This window comes from Labrus mixtus, chromosome 3, assembly GCF_963584025.1.
Source record: "Labrus mixtus chromosome 3, fLabMix1.1, whole genome shotgun sequence".
Classification (NCBI taxonomy): Eukaryota; Metazoa; Chordata; class Actinopteri; order Labriformes; family Labridae; genus Labrus; species Labrus mixtus.
Window position 1 is genome coordinate 30,828,962 of NC_083614.1, and position 19,287 is coordinate 30,848,248.

Here is a 19,287-nt window from a genome sequence, read left to right on the forward strand (position 1 = left end):
CACACACACACACACACACACACACACACACACAGAGACATTGGGTGTCAGCTTCCATCAGTAGCCTGTGTGGCTGTGAGTTATGACCGTAGATATTCGATCATTTACACTCACTGCTGCAGATAGCCAGGAGCTACTGTTCTGTGTGTGTGTGTGCGTGTGTGTGTGTGTGTGTGTGTGCGTGTGTGTCTCAATCATCCAAACAGTCACGACTATCCAGCACAGCAGTAATTATCAGTACATCTTTAAAAAGGGGAAGATACCAATGTTCAATGTTTATCTTTTTAAAAGACTCTTGGAAAACTGAGAAGGCCTCTGGGTGAAGCAGAAAAAGTAGTGATCAAAAGATCTCTGTTTTTATTTTATTTCATACATGCTTAAAAACATACACCAAATTCTCACTGATCCAGAGACTCACACACAAAAGGCAAACGTCTGCAAATCTCCTGCTGAATGAAAGTTGCTATAATACAATGTTGTGTCCTTTTAAATATTGATTATGTGTTGCTGAAGATGTGCTGGTTTATTGAATCACTTTGCAACACATTTTGCTCTGACTCTCCACAGTGAAGTCCATATAAACAGTCAGAGTTGATTTGTCAAAAATGGAAGCTTGTTTGGAAGCGAGGTGAAGGTTTGGAGCAGGAAATTATTCATAATGTGTGTAAATGATTCATGAAATTCTATTACTGGACCGTGAAGGCCAAAGACACCACAACGTTTTGTTTTGTTTCAAGTGAGGGGTGGCAGCAGCTCATGTCTCTAGGCACCGGTTCAAGTTCTGGTGCGGACCAAATCTGGAAATTGGTCTGGTAGCTGGAGAGGTGCCAGTTCACTTCCTGAGCACTGCTGAGGTGCCCTTGAGCAAGGCATCGAACCCTCACCAGCTCAGGAGCGCTGGCTGTGGGCAGCCCCCTCACTCTGACCCCCCCAACATGCAGAAATTAAGCTCCAGCTTAAAAAACTACAAATCCCACTGTTGCATCCAACAACGTGCTCTGTGGATGGAAAGTGTAGCGGCAACTTGAGTTACAGGAACATCAAATCGACTGAAGAGACAGCACACAATGTGTACCAGTCTGTACAGCAGTCTGAGTTTCCGCTGGTCAGAAAAAAGTCCTAAAGCAACATTTTCTTTAAAAATAGCTTTACATTTTTTCACTGTTATTCAAAAATAATTAAGTATATGTAAAAAAAGAAATGAAAGAAACAGAAATCAGGCCAATACAGTGTTGATAGTATATTTGTTATGTGAGCTGTGCTGTGTTTATACAAGTTCAACAAATGAGCTGTGTTGGAAACCAAGGACAATAACTGAACAGTGTCTCAGTTCATGTTATAGATTTTAGGTTTAATTCATTCTTTAAAACAAATATGATAATGAAAAACCCCTTTAAATCCAAAGAAAGTGTAGGAAATCCCAAAAAAGCAGGTATACATGACACAATGTTTCCATCCATGTCACTCTCAGGTTTTTCTGTTTGAACCTTTTTCCCCCCCTGAGAGGTTTCATTTCAATTCAGTTCAGGTCATTCCAGTTCAGATCCGTTCAGCTCGATTCACTTTAATTCAGTTTGCTTCACCTTGGACATGGCTCACACTTCTGACAGCAAGCTCCGGTTTATTCTCCATCCCTTGTGCTCCTTCCTGACTCCATGTTACACCATCAGCATCTCCTGCAGGGAGACAGAGAAGCAGCGTCAGGGAAAGACACAAGGACAGACAAAACTCAGGTGAGTGTAGATGTAAAAAAAAAACTTAAGAAACTCTTACGTCTGTCGGAGGTCTACTTTTAAGGAAATATGAGTTGAAAGTGGTTTTTATTTCAATGTTTTTTGCTTGAAAACCATAAAAAGCATTTGTGGGCATATGAAATATATTTATTTATTGCATTGGCACAAAAAAATCTTAATTTTAACCAGTCATGTAAAAAGAAAATTAAGAAAAATGTAAATCTGGATACAGAACAGGAAGTACGTCTTCAAATCAAACCCGTGCCCTCACACACACACATGTAAAAAATTCAATCATGTCTCTGCTGCTGCCCGAGGGGAACACAGTGTGGAAGCCCCACTATAGTGGAAAATCACCTTTTCCATGTTATTTTACACAGCAGCGCACACACACACACACACACACACACTCACTCACACACAGACACACACATGGAGTCTGTATACATTAACACGAGGAACCAAGAGATCTGATTTCCTTTTAACTCTTTGTGGTGCAGATCTCACACTGTCATGGCCGTCTCTGCTGGAGGAGTCGGAGGGGAAAGTGATTTTTATACAAGCGTGAAAGAAATCTGTGTGACTCAAAGAGCTAATGTGATCCTGTGACAATGGTGGGTTTGGTGCTGGCAGTGTATCATCGTGATAACTGACAATACTTACAAATACCAACATTTGGCAGCTACTGTGATTATTTTTCACTCGGTGTGTCATAATAATCTGCACACTTGCTGCACACCTTTTTTTAAAAATCAAATTAAATACTTTTTAAGACCCCAAACTTAATAAGTTAATATAATTTTCTGCTCAGAAGAACAAACTGTGAGGAACACAGCACAAATGTGACATACTTTACAATTTGGTCCCAATAAAATTATCCAAAATAAAAAGGAGAAATGATCAGAGGACACGGGCCCAGGGCGGATTTTTGCGGTCTTTTTTTAATGAATTGTGACAGGATAAGAGAAATTCATTTGAAACTCAACAGAGTTCAATATGCTAAACAGGAATATAACAATTTTAGATTCAAAGAGGCTGTGCTTCTTATAACTTCTTGACAACTTTACAGTGACAACCAGGAGGTCACAAAGCGAGGTCAAGAAATAATACCACTTCCTGATTTGTTTCCTTTTTTTGATGCAAATTAACATACATAGGCTACAACTGGCTTGGTGTACTCTTCAGAGGAAGTGTGTGAAAACGAACACAGCCCATTAAATAGCCCATTATGAGACAGTAATGTAATCAGTAAAGTTTAATTCAGACTAGTTAGGGCTGGGCGATATGGACCAAAACTCATATCTCGATATTGATTAGCTGAATGGCGATACTCGATATATATCGATATGTATTTTATTAACAGTGAAAACACATGGAAAAATAAACTACCTGTTTGTGAATTAAAAAAGTAATATTATAAAATGTTCCTTAAATACAATAAAAGAGAGAGAGGAGGAGCAGGGTGAAGAGGGACAAACAGTTAGTCATCATCAGTGAGATGAGAAAAAAGTGACCTGTCACCTCTGTAACGTTATTTTAATTCAACATAAACTATATCCATATTAACGATGTTGTCTTACCCTATATCTGTTTGAAAATATATCGATATATCTTAAAAACTCGAGATATTTCCCAGCCCTAACATACATACAACTGGCTTGGTGTACTTTTCAGAGGAAATGTGTGAAAATGAACACAACCCATTAAATAGCCCATTATGAGACAGTAATGTAGTTAGTTTAATTCAGACTAGTCAACAAATGCAAAAGTTGAGAAACCACTCAGAAAACATTAAGAAAACTTTCAAAATTGAGCTAAATTAATAAACACAGCTACACAGCGATGTCGAACTGCTTTATGGAGTGTTGCTAACGTTAGCAGTGCTAGTCCCGCCAGCCTTCGGTCCTCCTTACAGGTTAACGTCGACACGCCTGTGCTGGTTACTCTTTCCTTCGGTCGAGTGGTTATATTCCAGTTTAACCTTACAAGGCCTACATACAACTTTATCTCCACTGTCCAGAGATAACACTTGTTATGAGTTGACGCTATACAAATAAAAATTGATTGATTGATTGAATTGAAATACATATTAATGGCACTAGTAATGGCACTGGTGCTGACTAGCTAGGGTGACGATGATTAATTAATAATTAATCGTTAAGTCGGCTCATTGCACACATCCCTCTTTTAGGTGCATTGAAAAGCTCAAAATAGGCTAAATAAAGAGATGCTGGAAATAACTGAGTATAACCCTTTTCACACATACAGAAATCTCCTGAAAAACTCCGGAGATGTGTCTACCCGGAGGTTCTTTAGGCTATGTGTGAACGCAAACAACCACATTTTTCGCACAGACTTTACCCGGAGTTTCTCCTCCAGACTCCTAGTATTTTATCGGCAGAAAGTCAGAGTGAGCTGATGTCTGAACGCTGCAGCATATACTCCAGAGATTTCAACTCGAGCCAATAGAAAGAGAATGACGTTTATATAGTGACTGCATAAAGTGTCTGCACGTGACCACTACGATCTCCGTGCTCTAATTAAACGTCTGCATTCTGTTTTCTGTTCGTCAGTATGTTGTTCTCCTCTCTTTTCTGGATGTTGTCATTCCATTGGATTACACATAGCATTGATATAAAGACAAATATTCTCATTATAACGTCGTGTAGCGGACTCTGTTGCTTCGGCCGCTACTTCCGCGTTGTTTATTTACGTCACGTCTTACCTCAGGAAATCCCCCCCCCCCCCCCCCCCCTCCCCTCTGACAGGGAAAGTCCCCCGCTGTGAGGAGCATATGTGAACGACTAGGTCGGGAGAATCTCCAGAGAAGTCCTCCTGTAAATATCTAGATATTATCCGGAGTGCATATGTGAAAACGTCTTATGTCAGGGGGAAAAGTCTTAAAGTTTAAAGGAAACAAACGTGATCTAAAAGCCTTTTTTTAAAATATGTTTTATTACTTTGTTTACCCTCCATTCTGTCCATCTAAATGGGAGTCGTGTTAAACGTCCAGAGACACAATGCATAAGCACAAAAAGAGAAGCTGGCTATGATATGAAACTAAATCCCTGCTCTGCTGCTGTAACGGACATTTCCGAGGTCTGTGGTCTAATTCAAAGTGTCAAAGAGGAGGGATGTGAACGTGTCGTGCATCTCGCCAAATCACTGCGGATTAAACACTCTCTCTCTCTCCAGAGTGTGTTTAGGAAATTAAAGGCCAGGGATTTTTTTTCCTCATAATTGTCTATTTTATCATTTTATTACAGCTAGCTTTCCTCTGATGGGCTCCCTTTATGATTTATCAAATACAATTACTGCGTGACTTATTTCAGGAGCCTCTCCATGCTAAGGACCATTAATGTGTGTGCGTGAGGAGGAGTGTGTGTGTGTGTGTGTCAACGTGTGTGAGAGCTCTGGTGTTTTTAAATAGCATTAAGTAATTGGAAAAACAAGAAAAAGAGGCAGAAAAGCTAAATTGTCTTTGTTGGATTATATCCCCCCCCCCCCCATCCCCCAAGTTTTTGTTTTTACGCTCCATTCCTCTGAGTTGATCGGAAAATATTCCAGCAGCTTCCAGTTGAAAAGGTAAAATAAGTGGGAAAAAAATGCTTCAACGGATGGAGAGAAGCTAATTTGGAATATTTAAAATTTTCCGCTGCTTGTATATTTTAAGAGAAGACGAAAAGGGGGTGTAACGAGAGCGAGAGATAGAAAATGAAAGAGAGAGAGAGAGAGAGAGAGAGAGAGAGGTTAATTCCATACCTTCCCCTCCCTGTTAATGAAGTGTAGGAGGCGTCGTCCTGGTCAGTGCAGCTAATTGAACAGTGGAGATTACAGCAGCCGCCGCTCCTCTGTGAAAAGAAGGCAGTGTTCATTAGTAGTCGCCATAGAATATTCATTCTCTGTAGAATTGTGTCGATGCTAATCTACGCAGAGAGCCACTGGGATGATTTTTAAAGCTCTCAACATGTACTGTGGTAGCAATAACTCAAACAATTATCATTAGAAAAATGACAAGTTTTAGGCTGCACTCTGCCTACGTCTTCAAGAGTCATTTGTCGATTAGTTTTTACTCGTAGTGAGCTTGTCATTCTTATTATTTGATGCTTAAATATTTGAATGTGCTTAAGACATGAGTGAAGAACTTGGACATCAAATTAGAACTTATCCTGTTCCCCAATAGCTGTCATCTGCCATGAAAAAAAAAAGAAGCTGTATAGTTTAATAGACCCGCCCATTTTTTTTTTTTTTTTTACTTTTTTTGATCCAGCAGATGTCGCCCTTGAGCACCAGCATGAAACCAAAACGACTCGCGGTGCATTGTTGTGTTAGCATGCTAATGCTAGTGATCTTTATTCTGCTCGTATCTTCACACTGCATGTAAATTTACCTGAAATGAGCGTGATCTAGAAACACAGTTAAGCAGTGAGTACAGTATGTTATTCTTCTTTTCTCTGGTGCCTCAATTAAACAACTTTTATACACGAGGGGAGGAGTCAGCCGGCCGTCCTGGCGATGTAAACAAACTGAAGATAGGACTCTGAAAACTCTGAAAACATCACAGACAGTGGGACTCGGGTGTTACACCCATTGTAGACAGTCATGACTCACAGAGTTATTTTCAGAGGATAAACTTGATTTATATTATATTTAAGTGTGAAAAATCACATAGAAGGACTTTAACAATTTTAATATGTAGAAGACGGTGTGATCAAAATGCTCTAAATATATCATTGGGCACTAAACCGAACATGGGACATCTCATCAACTCATGTCGACAGTGTGAAACTTAAAACTTGGTCGGTCAACTTGAGTCTTGGACGGCACAAAAATCTCACAGCACAAAAGAACTTGGAGGTGTCAATGCACTGAATGTAATGTCTTGCAAAAGCTATCTTCATATTCTATTATGTCCCTTTCCTCTGAATGTCATTATGGTTCTCTTGTGTCCATACACCGTAGAAGAAGAGTGATTGTGGAATAAGAATTATTGCTTGAGTGACCGTCTATCCTATTTAAAGGACGCTGACTTAGTGATGAGTCAGTGGGCACGGAGCCTCATGAAGAACAGTGGGTCGGTACTTAACTGAATAAAGTGATACAGTGTGAATCAAAAGGGTATTTTTTCATAAAAAAGGGGTTGCCAGTTTTTGAATATATGAGCATGCTAGAACAAGATCACACGATTAAAAGGGGCACCCTAGTAAAATGTGGCGTTTCATTGCTGCCCCTGGCGTCTTGTGTTGTTTTTATGGATTTAATTAGAATCCTTGCAGCGTGCCACGATGCCTTTTTTTAAACTTTCTTTTATTCTGAGAAGGGTTTTGGTGAAGTACAGGGCATGTAATGAAGGCTGAGTATTTATTTTGAAAGAAAATAAGAAAGTGCATATTTAATCCAAACAGAACCAGCTTCCTGTCCTTGCTTATTCTGATTTTTCTTTTTTTACTGAAGTGAAATGTACGCTATGTATTATTTAACAGCGGATGTTTGAAATTCAAATAACTCAATTCAAACTTTATTTGTCCCCGGGGGGGCAATTCAAAGGCACACAGAACAGTAAATTAACAACAGTTCAGGTAGATGAAACATTTTAAACCTAAAATATAAAGTGTCAATTTAAATACAACTTTAACCTTAAACTTAAAATACAAAATATAAAAAGAGTAGATATAAGTGGACAGTGATCGGACTGACAGATGTAAACAGAACTATGTGCAGTAAATGAGAAATAAATATATCTATACAGAGCGTTTTTCAATTGGACGTGTGCTCGATAACAGGTGTTCAGGAGCCTGGATGTGACCCTGACTCATTCATCCAGTTTCCTGAAGCTGCACTTGCTGCAAATAGAAACTCAGTGTAAACGCAGCACGTCTTCATCAGGACAAAAACAAAACTCCTCTCTTCCTCTGTCACTTTTCTAACCCCAGCGAACCCTCTTCCATCCCCCCCCTTCGTTTGCCTATCCAGCTCAGTGGGACCCTCTCTCTCTCCCTGTCTCTCTACCTCTCTCGCCCCCCCCCCTCCCTTGGGGCAGAAGTAAACCACGCCTTGAGGCCCTGCACCCATTGTGTGTCCTCTGCTACTTCTGTTTGGGGCCTTTGTGTGCCGCTAATCAGCCGTGGGGCCATGCTCAGCCCCGAGTGTGTGTCTGTGAGTGTGAGTGTGTGTGTGTGTGTGTGTGTGTGTGTGAGTGTGTGTGTGTGTGTGTGTGTGTGTGTGTGTCCCTTGCCCTCATTACGTAGCCACACTGGGAGGCCAGCATGGGAAGTTTCTGCTGCACTCTACACCTCCCTTCATCCCTCCATCTCCCCCTCTCTTTTCTTTCCTTCCCTCGAGCTGTCCATCACTTGCTTCCTCCCCCCTTCTCCCCCCCCCACGACTTAAAGCTGCACTGGCTGTGATTTTTAAATAAAAATACATCTGTTAGCTCAACTTGAGCATCCCCAGGTCCGTATTTGTGATGTAAGAACAGTTGTCGGCTTATAAGACGCACGTTTTCTTCTGGAAGAGACTTCTTTGGAACAGAATTTGGAGAAAACGTTGAGAGGACATTAGAGTTGGTTCTTGACTGTTTGGGTCTGCCAGTGTGTCCTTTGCACGCAAAACTTTAAACGATATTTATAAATAAAAAAAATTAAAAAATCAGCCCTCATATTTCAACTGATACTCTCTCTTTGCTTTGAAACGTTCATCTAATCATATTTGATACAGTGTGAAGAAACAAGACAAACCTTTTTGTTTCACTTCATATATTCTGTAGTATATGATTTTTTTTTTTTTTCTGTAAACAACATTGCAAGTGAGCAACATTCATGCCCGTCATGTGGAACTAAAATATCTCACAAACAGCAAAATATGATCCATCAAACTTCACTTTTCTGTTTCTTTGAAAAGCCCAATAATCTGACTTATTGTTTTTATGGTTCATTTTAAAAAAGCAAACAAAGTGTTTTCTGTTTATAGGATTAATCATTCATGTTGGTCATACATTTCTACACAGTATCTGTAGGACTTTAAGAAGGGGTTGACTTACTGGAGCAAACAAACAACATGCACAAAATAAATAACAGAACCACATTATGTATATAAAGGGAATGATCTGAAATCAGTCCCTCACATTGGATTATTTAAGAGTGTTTTCTCTGGTATATGTAGCGTTCCTCGCCTTTGACAACACGCTGAACTAGTTGAGATACTCTCGAGCTTTAATATTCAGAGGATGAATCATTTCATGATGAGAAGTCTCTCTTGTGACAAAACCCGTATTGTTACTTGAAAATGAGTCAGATTGTTCTATGTGAGCTTGTTATTATTAGTTTCTTTCAATGTTCAAGTATTTGGAGTACAGTACAGTTTCTATGACAATAAACTTGCACTGTTGTGTGTTTCTGTGTTTTTTTCTGAAAGACAAAATTTGCTGTTGAAGTCTAATCAAAGTGAGTTAAAAAGTTTTTCCCTTGGCAAAAAAAAAAAAGCCCGCCTCAGCAAAAAAGTCGAGGAAAAAAAAAACAACATCCCTGTTCACAGCAGCGATCTGACTTACTGTCGTATCTAAATGAAAAGAAAACATTATCTCTTGATCGTTTAATCATGACTGAAGTGAACAAAGTGAACTGTCTGTTGCTCCCCTCACCCTTCTGCTCCCCCTCCACTTCACCTCCTTCTCATCTGTCCATCCCCTTCTTTTCACTCCCGCGCTTCCCCTCCTCCTTCCCACATACATGATGTATCACCTGTCCGTGTGTGTGTGTGTGTGTGTGTGTGTGTGTGTGTGTGTGTGTGTGTGTGTGTGTGTGTGTGTGTGTGTGTGTGTGTGTGTGTGTATCTGTATTTGTACCCAATGGGGTTTTTAGCCACTGGAGCTCTTTGACTTGAGGACAAGCATTGTCTGTTCATCGCTCATCTTAACACACACACACACACACACACACACACACACACACACACACACACACACACACACACACACACACACACACACACACACACACACACACACACACACACACACACACACACACTCTCTCTCTCTCTCTCTCTCTCTCTTCAGTCAACAGCTACACTCCTATCTCAAGTTTCAGTGTGGGACTGAGAACATCTCTCTCTCTCTCTTTATCACACACTGTTCAACCTCTTCGCCCTGTGCAAGAACTTGGCTCTGTGTCATCAGGTTCGTCAGCTTACTGACCCATATTCATGTCACAGCACATAATGAGGTTGTTCCAGTGCCTATTGCTCTCTGAATACAAGAATCTGAAAAGATGGATGCAGATATTCTATAACAAGTTGATCGTTATTATTTGGGGGGAAAAGTCAGCGTCATGATTGTCATCTCCTTGAGTCACCCGTTATGTTTCCTACAAATGATCAAATAGTGACCAGATCAAAGCGCTTATTACGTTTCACACATAGGAATGGTGTTTGACATTTTTGGATATGAAATCAATATGAAGCTCAGACCCTGTACTTAAAAGCTGTATTTGTTAGTTTTTTTCCAACCGTTCAGTACAACGCCAGTGAAAACTGCTGATGAAGCAAATATCCACCTGTTGGGAAAAACCTACAGACTCTTAAAGTCTGGCTCTAGCGTCCCAAGATAACTTCAGACGTGAACGGCACGATCATGAAGAAAACAGAGCCACATCATCCGCAAAACAAAATAAACAACAGTATAAAGCAACTTATTTTAACAGTTTCAAGGGGCGTTCAAAATCAATACATATAGTTCAAAATGAACGATTAACAATTAACAAATTCCTCTGCATATTGTATAATACACAGTAAAATAAAAACAGCTTCAAGCCTTGGTAAAGTCCGGGACACACCTGGAACATTCTTGACTTACTGCTTATACAGTAAATGAAGCTGGCATGTTAGACTTCAGGACACTAGATCAAGTGTCAAGGTAGCAAAAAAAGGACAATGTCAGGGCAGGATTGACATGAATTCACAAGTGTTTTGCAGTTCTTCATTGGTCCAATTGTCTGTTTATCACTCTTTGAATATGCAAGGTTCTTTAAAAACCTTTAGGTCTTGGGTGTAGTTAACAAACCCTTATGACCCCAACAAGTTTTCTGGACTGGTCCAGTGGTCTTCGACTGAATCTGCACTGCTTGTATCAAGTCCTGACAGCTAGTCAACGTCTTTGTTTCATCACCCTCGAGTAAGAAGAAGTAAGGTGACAGCAGCATTACTGGGGGGAAGAAAACAGTTCAAGGGATTTTCATTAAAGGATTGGATTTTTGAAGGATTTTTCACACTTAAATGTAGAAATCAAGTATATCCTCTGAAAATAACTCTGTGAGTCATGACTGTCTACAATGGGTGTAACACCCGAGTCCCACTGTCTGTGATGCTTTCAGAGTTTTCAGAGTCCTATCTTCACTTTGTTTACATCGCCTGGACGGCCGGCTGACTCCTCCCCTCGTGTATAAAAGTTGTTTAATTGAGGGACTAGAGAAAAGAAGAATAACATACTGTACTCACTGCTTAACTGTGTTTCTAGATCACGCTCATTTCAGGTAAATTTACATGCAGTGTGAAGATACGAGCATAATAAAGATCACTAGCATTAGCATGCTAACACAACAATGCAGCGTGAGTTGTTTTGGTTTCATGCTGGTGCTCAAGAGCGACATCTGCTGGATCAAAAAATCACATATAAAACCTTTAACAGATGTTTTAGTAAAGCTGAAAAAACTAGCATACTCTGATATGTTTCTGTTAATACATTTAGATATGTTTGAGTATTGGATATTTGAGTTCAGTGCACAAAAGGCAACATTTGAACAATGTGTGTTAGAGAATAAGAAAGTAAGAGAGACCATCTTCAGTGGACTGCTTCTAAACTAGAACAGGTTGCACTTTGGCATGGATATCTACCATGGAGTCCTTATTATGCCTGTTTTCCAACGTTTGGCCCAAAGATTAATGTTTGGTATTTAATCACACGCTGCTTTTTAGAATGGATCTGACAGAAATAAGAGCTATGTGTCCTATCAGAAGTCGGACTTTGAGGGCTAATAAAGCAGGGACCATCATAAAGTAAAATCTCTGATAGATAGAGTGCACAATTACCATGATTCTGTCCAGATGTACAAACTTGCAGTTGAAAAAGCTTCAGTAATAACGTGGTTTTAAAATCCTTCATTTTCAGAGAATATTCATGCTAAGTGTTTTATATAACACCTGGGTCTCTTTATCATCTTCATTTGGGATTCTGAGAGGTCACAGCACAAACAGCGTTAATTAATAGTATTTTGTTTCTGAAATGTTTCTTCCGTTACACGTCATGGCTTAAGGTTTCACTCCTCAGGTTACACACACTCATCAAAGAGTGCAGAGAAGTTTGACGCTGGAGGAGAAGGAGGAAGATGAAGCAGACACACTGAAGTGAGCAGAAAGAGTGGAAAAAAAGGGACAAGACTCAACTCTCTTGCTTCATTCCCTCCAAACTTGTAATGGAGGTTTGATTAGCAAGCATGTAATGTACTTTGCCCCCACTGAGGGAGACCGAGGGGGGGGGGGGGGGGGGGGGGGGGGGCGAGGGATGGAGGGAGAGGTATAGCAGGAAGGAGGAGGACTGTATATAGGCTGCCCTCTCAGCAGGTCTCCTCATCTTCCCCCCTCCTCCCTCCTCCACTTTATTCCTCAACTCCCTCTGAACAGGACACAAGTTCTCCCCCCCCCCCCCCCCCGCCCCCTCCCATCACCTCCTCTGCCTACACACACATACACATTAAAAGCCTAACGCCATCTCTCCACCCCCCCCCCCCCCCCCCCCCCCCTATAGCTGCACCATGCTGTGTTAGCGGTGGGTGTGGGTGGGGTAGGATGGGGTTGGAGGTCAGAAGCAGGAAGAAGGGTTTTATTTTTTGGTTACCCGCCTCCCCGTTAACAAGCTGCACGTCTGCACGCAGGAAGTTGTTTGTGCACAGAAACAATGCAAAGTTTATTCAAAAAAACGTGCGCAGTGCGGTCACTCAGCTGCTTTTAGGGTTAAAGGCTAAAGAAAATGTTGAGGTAGCATCCATCAGGGTGTTTACCGACAGAGAGAACAGATACTGAAACTCATCATGTGTGGGGGGGGGGGGGGGGGACAAAGCCTCAAAACTTCGGCTCACACATATAAATATATGAACGTCCATGTATTGTACAAAATGCTTGATTAAAATGTTTCCTTCTCAAAAGCCTTTTATTTGATTTTCTGATTTGATAATGTTTTAGTTTAAACGGTCTTAAAGGTACAGCGCAGGTTTTTAAAAATGTCAAAACTTCCAAAATGTAAAACAATGAATATTGAGCATTTTCAACAAATGTTCAATGAAACACTTTTAGTTTTATTTAAAAGAATCTAGAAACAGTTTACTATATTTTATTGTTTCCCACGTTTTTGCTTTTATATTTTTTTCCTCTTCATTTTATTTGTTGTTTTTAGTACACATGTTAAATTTCCCTTTGAACTGAAACTTATTTAATCCTGCTTTGCTGTGTTTAATGATTTTTAAATGTAAGTTTAACAATATGTAACTTTTAAAAAATGTGGTATATAATTAAAGTTATCATTGGAACTCCTTTTTAAGTTGTTGAACTTTCAGTTTTCTTATGTATGAAACCTCGAGACAATGAGCCACCAGAAAAGTTCCTTTTTTATCTCCATAAACGGCGTTTAACCTTACAAACATCACCGATAACCTCCTGTATCCTAAACGTCACAGAGGTGCCCCTTTATTCCTAATAGCAAAAAAAAAAAAAAAAAAAGTCTTCTTTGTAAATCTCATTTTAAATATGAACAATACAAGTGTCATCCGTGTGTGCCTCCCACCAAGCCAGATCAGTGTTTCTCTTTCCCCCTCTGCCTCGCTGTGCTGTCGGCTCAGGGTGTGAGCAGAACAACGTTAATGTGTGGAGACACCTGACAAGCCCGCTGGCCTTTAGGGCTCAGCCTAATCACTCTGGACCCAAACCCATCGGGAATTAAACCTGCAAAACCAAACAGTCACTGTGGGAGCTGGCTGGCATCTGCTGGGGCCGCTCAAACGGCTGCTGAGGGAGAGGACGGTGCAGACTGCACGCTGATGAAAAGTACAGAAACTAAACCTGATGCACATTTATATATAAACCTGAGGGGGTCAACATGTAGGTATAGGAGACTTTTATATCTTAGAAATGTAGAGGTTTTCTTAACCAATAGGAGCAGAGGAAAGCCTAGAAATTAGCTTTTTTTTATCCAAACTTTTGAACCTTTTCTGTTTTCGCTTTAGTCTTTTGATTTGCTTTGTTTTCCTTCATTATCTGCTCTGCTTACTCACACTGATTGTGTCCATTCTGTCTGAAGCTTTTTCTGCTTTTCCTGAATTTAAAACACGGTGTAACTTAGAAACATAAAACAGGTTATTAGCCTATAATCACTATCACAAAATCAACACTGAGCTAATGTAAAGGCTACATAAACCTGTAATGTAAACATGTGATTAGGAAACATTACTTTTATATCTAATTAAAAATAATTGTTTGTTACTATGGCAACTCTTCAGGCCATATTAACAGACAACACTCAAATCATTTGCGTGTGATGCTGTTGCACGTTAGCATGAGTCATTGATAATTCTTTGTTTTATAAAAGGTTTAAAAGTTTTGATTATATATTGATAATATGATTTATATTGTGCTTATTTTCTTTTAGAAAACAGAGCAAATAAACCCCAAACTGGATCTCGTAAACTCATAAATAACAAAGAAAAACAGCAAATCCTCACATAAAAAAACTTTCAAAGAACGCACGCTTGATGCTGTTGCTTGAAAAATGACTGAAATGATTGAATATCAAAATATTTGTGCGACAATTTTCTTTGAATTGACTTGAATTGGATTATTGATGCAGCTCCCAGTTGCCAAACTAGTCATTTTGTTGTGTTGTTCTTGAATGTTACTGAAGCAGAATGCATCATGGGAGACTTTCCTCCCTGTAATAGTAAACAGGAATTTGATTTTTAAATGTTGCAGTAAATCTGACAATGTTGACATACGCCCTCGGTGGAACACTGCACAGATGCACAAGCATATTCATGTGCAGTTTTATTAAAGAACAGTTTCTAAATCATATTTCTGTTTGAGCAGCAGAGTTGAATAAATGTAGGAGGAGGTCTGACAGCTGGAAGTCAGGAGTCAGTGTGAGGATGTCGCTGTGATGTGTTTGAGCTAACATTAAAGCCCCCTTTTTCTGCACCGTGGAGTACAGTAGTGCATTAACTTTAAAATTAATGGGGATTTTCCAGCGTTTAAAGTACAGTAGCTTGTTAACGGCGGTATCTGTTAAGCCACGCTAGGCCCCTCTCCTCCCTCTCTCTCTCTCTCTCTCTCCCTCTCTCCAGATGCCCTCATTAATTTTAGATTGGCTCTAAATGAGTCCCCCTTCATCGGGGGCCGAGGTTCTCTAAATTAGATTCATTTATATTTAAATTGTGAAACAGGCGTGGTTAATGAGAGAATCATTATTTTTTGGGGTTATTTCAGATGGGCTGATAGCCGGACGGCTCTGTGCTGTGTGGAGGGAAGCCACCAGAGGAGGCACGCATGATGTGGAAAGAACTGGATTCAGGCTTTGACAAAACTAACTATAAAGACTATTTACAGGATTTCAAAGAAAGGTGTTCATAGTGGGAGAAGATGGATTTAGTCATCTTGGTCAAAGCTCATTTTTGACAAATTTAAGTTGAAATAGAATAAAAAATGTTGATGCTACTAAAGAAAAACCTATGGAGGTACTTTGTCTGAACATTTAACACACTACTTAGATATTTACTGACTGTCATCGATAACATCGTTTGTTTCCTTTATTTGCACCTAATTTAACCCTCTTCAAACCAACGTGTGGTTTTCAGCACATCTGTGTAGTATTCGGCACCACAGTTGCCAAAAAAACACATTACAAGACGCGCATGTTGACCTAACAGGTGTCTCTTTTGACGCATGATGCTCCCACAGAAGCAGCAGGACGCCTTCTCGGTCTAAACTGCCAAAATTGGGAGTTGTTGAAAATGTCACAAAAAAACAAACAAAAAAGAAAACGTGAGGTGAAACAACAGCTTCCCCCCCCCCCCCAACCCTCGTCTCCATGAATCCATCCATCCTTCTCATAAAAAAAAAACACCAATCACACAGGGCTTTACAGCTGCACGTCTCCTTACAAGGCGTCTTACAGCTCTCGGCATCCTATAGCAACCCCCAGCTTCTCCCCGCCAGGAATTTGACTGTTAGGAATCTAAGTGCCAGGCGTTTAAAAACCTGAGGAATGCTATTGTTCTGGTCACAGCTGCACTAAGCGCTGGCCTGGCTACTGCTTGCCACTGTGTGCGTCTGTGTGTGTGTGTGTGTGTGTGAAAAGTGTGTGGCAGAGAGGGGAAGAGGAGGAGGGAGGAGGAGGAAGGAGGGCGGGAGGAGTCGAAGGTGTGAAAAAGGCAACTTTTACGCGTTTCCAGTGCTCGGCGGTCCCATGACAAAGCAGCACATAGTTGACAGCGAGTTGACACATTCCTCAGGCTGCACAGCTCTCTCTCCACCCTCTCGCTCTCTCTTTTTCTTCTTCCATCATCCTCCAGCATCTTATGTCTCTTTGTGTCACTCTCTCTTATTTTTGATATCTGATATTTGATGAAATTGAGCCCTTATTCTAATTCAGGCATATTTACATTGAGGTGTTGATGTCTTAATGTAAAGCTGCTGATAGGTTGACTGCTGTGCGACGTCCTAATTTCATAAAATGATTAAAAGAATAACTCACACAGGGCATGCTCAGAACTGCAGAAACAATGACGTTATGTTTGCAGAAAAAAAAGGGAAGGATTCAACCCACACACAGATGGTGCTGTTTGATTATAATATTTATAAAGGCTTTAAAAATAGTTAAGTTTGTAATGATGGATGGTTAAAGAAGGTTGGAATTAGAAACACATAATTTTTTTAGGGTTTCTGTTGTATAATTTGTAGATGTAAACACTTACTCTGATTTGTCAACATCAATGGTTTATCCAAAAATAAAACCTTATGGGGCCCCGACAGCTCATCCAAATGCTGCTATTAGACTTTTTTCAATTAAAAAAGTTCATTTCATCCTTTCTCTTGTTGTAACTTAGAAAATTAATTTTAAAAAGTTGTGACTCTCTTACCTGCATATTCAATGTGAACCGCTTTCTGGCTCAGGCCTTGAGTTTGTTCTGAGGAATGACTCAAATGTTAGCGGTGTACCTGCAGAATCTGTCTATCTAATGTGGTCTAAATGGAAATGAAAAGCTAATTGAAAAACATCCCTTCTTGAGTACACATTTTAGTTTTGTTGTGCTTTTGATTCAAACAGGACAAGTGTACTATAACGTAAACCCAAAGCTTTTTTTTTTTATTTCTTGCAAACTTTACTCCTTCTCACTTAATCTCTTCAGAGGTCACACCATGAAAAATGGGCTGCGGTGTATCTCCATGACATCAGTACAAACTCAAAGCTGTGAAGATGTTTCAAATGCCTGAATTAAAATAGAAACATTTCTTTGTTTTTCTTGGGGTTTTTTTCAAACCACAGACTTTTCATTTTCTGAATCTGTAAAGCAAACGTTTATCTTCCTGAAATTAAATGTGATATAAATCAAGATTAGCTTGTTGCTAATGCTTTAAATAAGTCAGCTCAGTCTTGTTGTTGCCTGTTTCTCCAAAGAATTCCTTTGACATATTTCCTGTTTAAGTCCTTGGCATGGTCTGTGAGAGCAAATTGAATCTCAACTTCCTATTTATGAGTTATTGAGTGTGATGTTCCACTACTCCACCGACACGTGTGTACACGCAAGGACTCTCTGTCGTCTGTAGATTTGAAGGATTCCCGGCTCTGCTTCATGTGTATTAGTTTATGATACATGCAGCAGGAGGGGGAGCAGAAGCAACAGTAGTGAGGTTGCAGGGTTCCCCCCACTCTCTCTCTCTCTCTCTCCCTCTCTCTCTCTCTCTCTTTCTTTCTAGTAATTACCATCCAGCTGCTCGGAGGAACAATGCCTGGCTCTCTTCCAGACGGCTGACTTCATACGCTCTGTGCCACGCTCAATTTGGAGCGCAGCGGAAGCTGGGCATGACTGGCACCCTCGAGGGCATTGCTGTGTCTCTCTAAGGGACTCACTGTGTGTGTGTGTGTGTGTGTGTGTGTGTGTGTGTGTGTGTGTGTGTGTGTGTGTGCGTTTGTATGTGTAATTGGGTGTGTTCCCTAAACCTACCAGTTCCAGTTTGAGCCATCCGGTTCAAGCTTGTCCTGGTCTCTCGGTTGTGTTTCCACCGTCCTGTTAGGTCCCTGTAAACACGCAAATAAATGGAACAGTTAATACTTAAAGATAAGAAGTGTTTTTTTCTTTTTACAGTGTAAATGATTTTTGATGCTGATTTTTAAAAACAGAGTGCAGCAGGTTGTTAATCAGGAAGACATAATCTGTTCTGTCTTTTTTTTGTGAAGATCAGGGTTGAAGCAGCAGATATGACTCCTACAGCAGTCAGGATTCTATTTATAGATGATGAGTGCTGAATGTAAGGAAAAAAAAAAAAAATCTTTCCGACGTATTTAGTTGAACTTTTGTTGAATTCTCAGGTTTTATAAAAAAAAAAAAAAACACTCGGCCTTGGAGGAAAGCAGCTGAGCCTGAATGGTCAGAGTTCACAGTGAATCCTTGCACACCCACAACTGTTCCCACTGCTTCCTATACACTAAGTTGTGTTGCCAGGCAACCGGTTCAGTTCAGGCTAGTAACTCACCGACATTCTCCCCCCCTAACACAAGGCAATTAAGTTTAGTTGCAGAAAGTTTGCTGTGGCTTGTTCTTGTGGTTTTGAAGCGTTGGTTAGACTAATGTAGCAGCAAATCCACCAGCAGCCATTTCAATATGAAGAAGTCCCTCATTATACGGGTCAAAGGAAGCTATTGTTGCCCCCAAATGCATACATACATACATACATACATGTTTTTGTGTGTTTGTGTGTGTTTGTGTGTACAGTACCCCCTCCTCTCCCACCCCACTCAAAACTTGGCTGAATGGGGAGCAGCACAGCCCGGCTCTTCCTCCTGGAGCACAATGGGGACCTGTTTGGGTCCAGTACGCCCAGTTACCCCAATCCCACTGCCCAAAATAAGCAGCACAAACACACACACACACACACACACACACACACACACACTATCAACCCTGGTCTGTCTCCTACTGTTTTGGACAGAGGGGCATTTAAAGAGCGAGGACAAACAGCAACAGTTGCTAATTGTTGTGCAACAGTTCAACAGAAGATGCTTTTTAAAAACAGAGAGGCCTACAGTCGTTTGAGAAACTCACTTCATCCAGCTGACATTTCAAGATGTGACAACAACTTTCAGATCAGGAACTATTCCACAAAACGTCCCCATGAAATGAAAAATAAATTTTCCCCACTTTAATCATGCACTCCTATGTTGAATGTTCATTTAGCTGCCAAATATATTTCAATACGGCATTATCTTAATATTTCAAAATAAGTGTATTTTCTCTCCCTT

General features: G+C 40.3%; 1 long non-coding RNA gene across 1 annotated transcript in view; it reads right to left on the bottom strand.

The window, feature by feature from the left end:
* Positions 1–1,330: 1,330 nt before the first annotated feature.
* The window catches only part of LOC132971224 (uncharacterized), an 86,750-nt gene continuing 68,793 nt past the window's right edge, over positions 1,331–19,287 (bottom strand). The window contains exons 3-5 of the long non-coding RNA XR_009672538.1: positions 17,993–18,066; positions 5,496–5,584; positions 1,331–1,676 (exon numbers count right to left, since the gene is read on the bottom strand). This is a non-coding gene — a long non-coding RNA (uncharacterized LOC132971224). The remainder of the gene's footprint in view (positions 1,677–5,495; positions 5,585–17,992; positions 18,067–19,287) is intronic.